The sequence below is a fragment of the Rhipicephalus sanguineus genome, unplaced genomic scaffold (genome assembly GCF_013339695.2).
Source record: "Rhipicephalus sanguineus isolate Rsan-2018 unplaced genomic scaffold, BIME_Rsan_1.4 Seq5426, whole genome shotgun sequence".
Lineage (NCBI taxonomy): Eukaryota > Metazoa > Arthropoda > Arachnida > Ixodida > Ixodidae > Rhipicephalus > Rhipicephalus sanguineus.
Genome location: NW_023615476.1, coordinates 1 through 7,305, shown reverse-complemented (window position 1 = coordinate 7,305; position 7,305 = coordinate 1). Strand labels below are relative to the sequence as shown.

The 7,305-nt window shown below is 48.3% G+C and overlaps 1 pseudogene; it reads right to left on the bottom strand.

Moving 5' to 3' along the window:
• Window positions 1-304: 304 nt before the first annotated feature.
• Window positions 305-1,230, bottom strand: LOC119377696 (gastrula zinc finger protein XlCGF8.2DB-like; annotated as a pseudogene).
• Between the last annotated feature and the right edge of the window lie 6,075 nt (window positions 1,231-7,305).

Genomic DNA, 7,305 nt, shown 5'->3' with positions numbered 1-7,305 from the left:
ATTTGCTCGTGGCAAAACTCCTTACCAAACATGGGAGCATCAAGACCGCATATGTCACGAAACAGCCCAAATCTGAAGGCAATTCTGCAGGCATCCGTATTACACAGTGAAGCTGTACTACACAGTGTGCAGTACAGCTTCTCAAACTATCTGGGCTTCGCGTCCATCTTTCGGGTAAAATTTTCGGCAGCAAGAAACTAGAATCAAGCTTACCTAATTTTTGGGTGAACACGCTTATGGTTCAAAAGGTACTTTCTTGCAGTGAAAGTCTTGCCGCATATGTTGCAGCTATGGGGTCGCTCACCAGTGTGCATTGACACGTGCCCTTCGAGCGTATTCTTGTACGCGAATGCAGCAGGACACAGGTGGCATTGATACGGTTTCTCGCCAGTATGCGTGCGCATGTGGCTGGTTAGGTGTGATTTACGGATTAAATTTGCGGCTACAGAACTGACAACAAAATTTTTTTATCCCTGAGTGAATAACCTTATGGTTCCACAGGTTTGTTCTCGCAGTGAAAGTCTTGCCGCATATGTTGCACATATGAGGTCGCTCACCAGTGTGAGATGACACGTGCCCTTCGAGCGCATTCTTGTGCGGAATGCAGCAGGACACAGGTGGCACTTGATACGGTTTCTCGCCCGTATGCGTGCGCATGTGGCTAGTTAGTTGTGATTTACGATGAAATTTGCGGCTACAGAACTGACAGAAAAAATTCTTTATCCCTGAGTGAATACTCTTGTGGTTTGAAAGGCTACGATCTTGCCGTGAAAGTCTTGCCGCATATGTTGCACCTATGAGGGCGCTCACCAGTGTGGGATGACACGTGCCCTTCGAGCGCATTCTTGCGCGCGAATGTAGCAGGACACAGGTGGCATTGATACGGTTTCTCGCCCGTATGCGTGCGCATGTGGCTGGTTAAGTCTGATTTACGAATAAATTTACGGCTACATAACTCACAACAAAACTTCTTTATCGATGAGTGAATACGCTTATGGTACGAAAGGTTCGCTTTTGCAGCGAAAGTCTTCTGGCATATGTCGCACTTGTGAGGTCGCTCACCAGTGTGTGTTGACACGTGTCCTTCGAGCGTAGCCTTCTGCGCGAACGCAGCAGAGCATAGGTGGCAGGCATATGGCTTCTCGCCTGTATGCGTGCGCATGTGCGTTTTTAGTGCTTGTTTATAATTGAATTTCCGGCTACAGAACTTACAGTCGAACTCCTCTATACCTGAGTGAATAAGTTCATTTTTCCAAAGGTTGCACAATTGAGGTCGAACTCTGCTCGTCTATGCCGCCCCTATGAGGTCGCTCACGAATGTGGCTCAGACAGTGAACTTTCAACTGTCTCATGCGTGCGAATGTAGCAGGACATAGCTGGCACACGTAGGGCTTCTCACCGGTGTGCGTCCGTGTATGGCGCCGGAAGTTATCGCTGCGAGAATATTTTGCGCCACACACATGGCAGACAAACACTTTCATCCCCGAATGAGTTAGCGTGTGGCGTATGAGTGTTGATTTTCTGGTGAATCTCTGTCCGCACGTATTGCACTGATGCGGCCGTTCACCAGTGTGGGTCAACGCATGCTTTTGCCGACTATGACTTGACGCGAACGTGGCTGGGCACGACGAGCACTCGAAAGGCCTTTCGCCTGTATGTGTGCGATTGTGCATGACGAGTTGAGATTTCTGAGCGAATTTCCTGCCGCAGACATTACAAGCATGTCCTTTTACGCCTGCATGAACTAACAAGTGTGCTCGGAGCCCCGACGCGCACTTGAAAACTTTCCGGCACAGGCCACACTGCGAAGATTTCATGCCCAAATGCCTGCTGCCTGTTTCTGCATGGGACATGTTGATCTCGCCGGCGAACCTGCAGATGAAAGAAATATACATAGAGCATTACAGACAGCTTATAAATGTTCACAGCCTTCTCCGCGATTTATGAAAAGAGCTGTTACTGCACTGGAAACATGCAGCTGTTGCAACCCGCGTTACCTCTGCAAATGAAATAAGTGCTGCCATTTAATATAACAGTTGGCACAGTGAGGTCCTAAGAACTTGTTCTGGCGCTAGAACGATCACCCTCTAAACTAATGTGTACATTCGCATCGGAGCCCTGCCCTGAAGTGGGCGTCCCGAAATCGAAGAACACAAAATTCAACCAACAGCAACATTGCGGGAAAAGATATGGCACTGATGTATTCCAAATACGGCATTTTGCCTCTCCCAAATTTGAAGCAATTTTAAAATTTTTTTAGGGGTACGAGGCAGCGGTGTGTGTAGGCATATTTCAAAGGCATTTATTGTGTCTATTTATCGTAGACTTAGTTATGGTGCAACATTTCAATGACCCCGTTAGGGTCTCATACAATGACTGTGGTGTTAGAGTCAAACCTTGTAATAACTTTTGCGTGACTATCCGAGATCTGTAATATAGCATACCGCACGATAAATTAGTAATTGCATAAAATTTGCTTTAACGGGAGGAACAATGATCTTAAGTTTTCAAATATCAGCTGTGTTCCTGTAGAATCGTTTCTCGAAGTTCTCTAGTTTTATGTGGGTTTGACATGCGGTAAACGAAAAGGAAATTTATATCAGCAAAGCGCAGGAGTTTGAACCGCATCTAGCATCTAAAGTTTTTGCGGTTCTAACCCTTTCCAATCGTGAAAAGAGAATGAAACTGTACCATATTTACCGGAATTCTTTTACCCTCCTAGTTCTGGAGCTTTTTTTTCTGTATAAAACGGTGCCATTATTTCAATTCAATGGGGTTCCTTTATTTCACTCATTGCGCAAAAAAGTTAGCTCGAAGATGGCTTCACTACATGGCAACAAAATGAAAGCTGACACACAAATGGCACAACATGGACAAGAATGGTGATGTAGCATCAAGAAAGACAACTACGACAAGTATAGTCGTCATTCGTTCCATGTGGGACCAATTTTTGTTCATGACGAGTATAGCCTTCATCGGTCAATTGAGTACAAAATCTCATGACGACTATACTCCTTAGCGGGAGGGAAAGGGAAAGTAAGGTTGTCATGGAGGGAAGGCTGACAGTGTCGATAATATCCAGAGTCATCGTGCTGTTTAAGTAGCCTACTGTAACGCTCCGTATGCCCTTCTAACATTTGATGCTTTCATAAGATTCTTACTGAAATATATGGCAAATACATTGAATGTATCTGCCTTCCGTAAGAAAACATCTGAATTTATTGGAATGGGATACGGAATGTTTCAGTAGGGTAATGTACGTGGGCGGCTTTCTGGTTTAGAGAATAATTCTGGCTCGAAGACGATTACTACCGTCGTTCATGTGTTCCACAAATGTGGCTCGGGATTGCAATTCACCTACGAATCTCCGAAGATAAGAGCTACATATTTCAAATATAAGTCAGGGCAGGCTTGCCAACTCGTACGGCGAGGGCGGATGCCGGTCGCCTCAGGAAGCCACGCATGGCTCGGGAACACACAAAGGGCTGTTGTTGCGCTGACCTGGGTTTCGATATTTCGCCAAAATATCCTCTGTCTGATGACCAGAGAGAGCAACGCTGTCGTACTTTTCTAATTTATGGCAGTTCTTTTTCCTAAAAGTGCCATATCCAGCAACCGAAACTGCGCTAAATTTCACGAGAGCGTAAAGCACGCCTAAGTTTCATTCGCTATTCAAATACTGTAATTAAAATGGGACAATTGCTTATTGTAATGTGAACTCAAAAATAGTGTTTCGAATCAAAAATGAACCAAATTTTGCATATTTTTGAATCAAACTGAGCCAGATACATTAAACCATCGCAGCACCAACAATCGTGACCACAACTACCAACATGGCCGCAACCAATCTGTGTCACTTCTGTCCTAGTTACTTTCATATCGTGCTTGCGTTCCACAATGAGTTTTTTGGGCGAGTCTATACCTACTGAAGGACGTGACGTTGTAGCGCCAAAGTCGAATATAAAGTGTAACAGGCCGACTTTTTCTACTTCTTTCTGCCTTTTAGTGTTTTCTTTTCGGGTTTGCGCTGCAGTAGCATGCCTTTCTTCCGCTCACAAGACGGTATATTTGAAAAAAAATCAACAGTTTCGCCGCAAGGGCGAAGAAATAAATGCAATATCAAAAAATTAGAATGTTACACGAAGCACGGCAAGTAGGTCGATGCTTGCAACGCGCCGCTCAAGCGCAAAGGAAGCACGAAAATAACGCACAGGTATACACACGACGAGCGCGAACTAACAACTGTAACAGTTAATTTTTGTTACTTTTTTGTGTTTTAGTAGGGCCCTGAAAGTGTCGACTGCACAACTCAACGCTATTAGATATTTTAAGGCGAAAGCCTTTAATGTCTCATGCTCGCGTTGTCCGCAGGTGTCCTTCCGTGCCCTGACATGGTGCCAGCGGTGGCCTCTTCCCCTCACACTCTCTCAGCAATCACGTGACAGCACAGGGGCGAATAGCAACAGTTGCGCATTGCTCCTTCCGACGCGTTCCGCAAGCGTTGCGCCACGCGGCGCCGGCGCAACGCGGCCATCATGCCCCGGATATGTATATGTATGTATTATGACGTCTTGGTTGACGCGACGTTTATTAGACTCAAGGCCTCGGAAGAGAATGGGCCGAGCGCGCACACACCCGATGATGATGGCAATGACACGCGGTGACGATGAGGACAGAGAGACAAACGGATGATGATGATTATGATAATGCACAGATGAGAAAGAAGCACATAACTAGTGCCCACACTAATTTCCCCCACGTGTAAGCGGACATCCTGGCCGCTGCAAGTCAAGGTGACGAGGAACGTCGCGTGAAGAGTTTCATGCGAGAAACGTGCACAATCTCGGTGCTGCGGTAACGGCGGTCTGTTGGGAGTACAAGTGGTGTCACACGATAATTAACAGGCGAAGTCTGTTCTAGAACTATGTACGGCCCGATGAAGCGTGGTTGAAACTTGTCACAGAGGCCAGGTGTGCGAATAGGTGTCAATAGCAGCACCTCGTCACCAGGTCGAAAAGATACAACACGATGGGATGCGTCGTAAATGATCTTCCGATCCTGTTGTCTCGCGTCTGTGTTGATGCGAGCATGATGGCGGGACTGGGCCAGTCGGGAAATGTAGTCTTCGCTGGGAGACTGAGGTAAGTTAACATGGCTCTTGAAGAGGGAAACGTCGAGAAAGGTAGCAGGGGGACGTCCTTAAACGAGGTAGAACGGCGAGTAGCCAGTTGTGCGCTGAACGGCCGTGTTGTAGGCGAAAGTGAGGAATGGTAGCAGGGTATCCCAGTTCTTGTGGTCTGGTTGGATGTAGACGGCTATCATGTCAGCAAGAGTACGATGAAACCTCTCGGTGAGACCATTGGTCTGAGGGTGGTAGCTTGAAGCTGTCTTGTGAGTAGTTCCGAAAGCGCGCAGTACTTCATTTAACATTTGTGACAGGAACACCCTTCCACGGTCGCTAAGCAGTATACGAGGAGCCCCATGACGCAGTATTATGCCGTGAAGAACGAAGTCGGCAACCTCGGTAGCTGAGCCAGTAATCACAGAGGTTGTCTCGGCGTAGCGCGTCAAGTGGTCTACGGCGGTCACTATCCATCGTTTGCCAGTAGATGTGACGGGAAGAGGCCCGTAAAGGTCGACACCTACAACCTCGAATGGCAGTGTGGGGCACGGAATTGGCTGTAGAGTTCCCGCAGGTGCAGATGTCGGGAGTTTACGGCGTTGGCATGGGAAGCAGGAACCGACGTAGCGCGCTACGCTAGTATAAAGGCCGGGCCAGTAGAAACGACACCGAATGCGGTCAAGAGTTTTTTTGAAAACCAAGATGACCAGCAGTCAAATCATCGTGGAAGGCTTGAAGCACATGAAGTCGAAGAGCGCGTGGTAGCACAGGAACCCAGCGTTGACCGTCAGGATGGTAAATGTGGCGGTAAAGAACGCCATTTTCCAGCTTAAATTGCACCAGTTGACGACGAAGTCGCGCGTTAGGTGGATGGGAGGCTCCGAAAGGTGGTCCATAATACGCCTGCAGTATGGATCGGACAGCTGGCGGGAGCGAAATGTTGGCTCGTCGTCCGAGAAGAGATGGCCTATTGAGGCGAGCGTAGGAACTGCGGTAGAAGTGACGGCCGAGGTCTCGCCAACGCTGATCTGGGTAGTAGGAAGCGGGCAGCGAGAAAGAGCGTCGGCGTCTTGATGTTTTCTACCAGACTTGTAAATTATGTCAAAGTCATACTCCTGCAGGCGTAGAATCCACCGACCCAAGCGTCCGGACAAGTTCTTCAGAGTGGAAAGCCAGCATAAGGCGTGGTGGTCCGTAACAATTGTGAAGTGACGGCCGTGCAGATAGGGACGGAACTTCTGTACCGACCAAACCACAGCCAAGCACTCCTGCTCAGTTATCGTGTAGTTCTTTTCGGCAGCGGTGAGTACGCGACTGGCATATGCAACCACTCTCTCTTGTGAAGAGGTGTCGCGTTGCAGAAGAACGGCACCTATACCGCGGCCGCTAGCGTCTGTATGAAGGATAGTCGGTGCGGCTTCGTCAAAATGGCAGAGAATTGGTTCGGACGTGAGGGCGTCCTTTAACAGGTCGAAAGCTGTTTGGCATTCTTCAGACCACCGAAAGGGGACGTCGGAAGCAAGTAGCTGGTGTAGTGGAGCAGCTATTGAGGCGAAGTTCTGGATAAACCGACGAAAATAGGAGGCGAGGCCAAGGAAACTCCGCAACTCCTTCGGTCTTTCCGGGCGCGGAAAGCGAAGAACCGCATCAATCTTGTCAGGGTCTGGACGAATTCCATCTTTGCTAACGACGTGTCCCAAGACCTTGATAGATTTGCTGGCGAAACAGCATTTCTTAGTGTTGAGTTGGAGACCAGCGCCGGCAAGGCACGTCAACACTTCATCTAAGCGTTGCAGGTGCTGAGGAAACGTTGAGGAAAAGATAACAATGTCGTCCAGGTAGCAAAGGCAAGTTTTCCATTTGAGGCCGCGCAGCACGGTGTCAATCATGCGCTCAAAAGTCGCGGGCGCGTTGCACAGCCCGAAAGGCATCACGTTGAATTCGTATAGCCCGTCGGGGGTTGCAAACGCCGTTTTCTCTTTGTCGCCTTCATGCATGGGAATTTGCCAGTATCCTGAACGCAAGTCGAGGCTTGAAAAGTATTCCGCGCCTTGTAGGGAATCGAGGGCGTCGTCAATGCGTGGCATTGGGTACACGTCCTTGCGGGTGATCTTATTGAGCGCCCGGTAATCCACGCAAAAGCGCACAGAGCCATCCTTTTTGCGGACCAAAACAACAGGAGA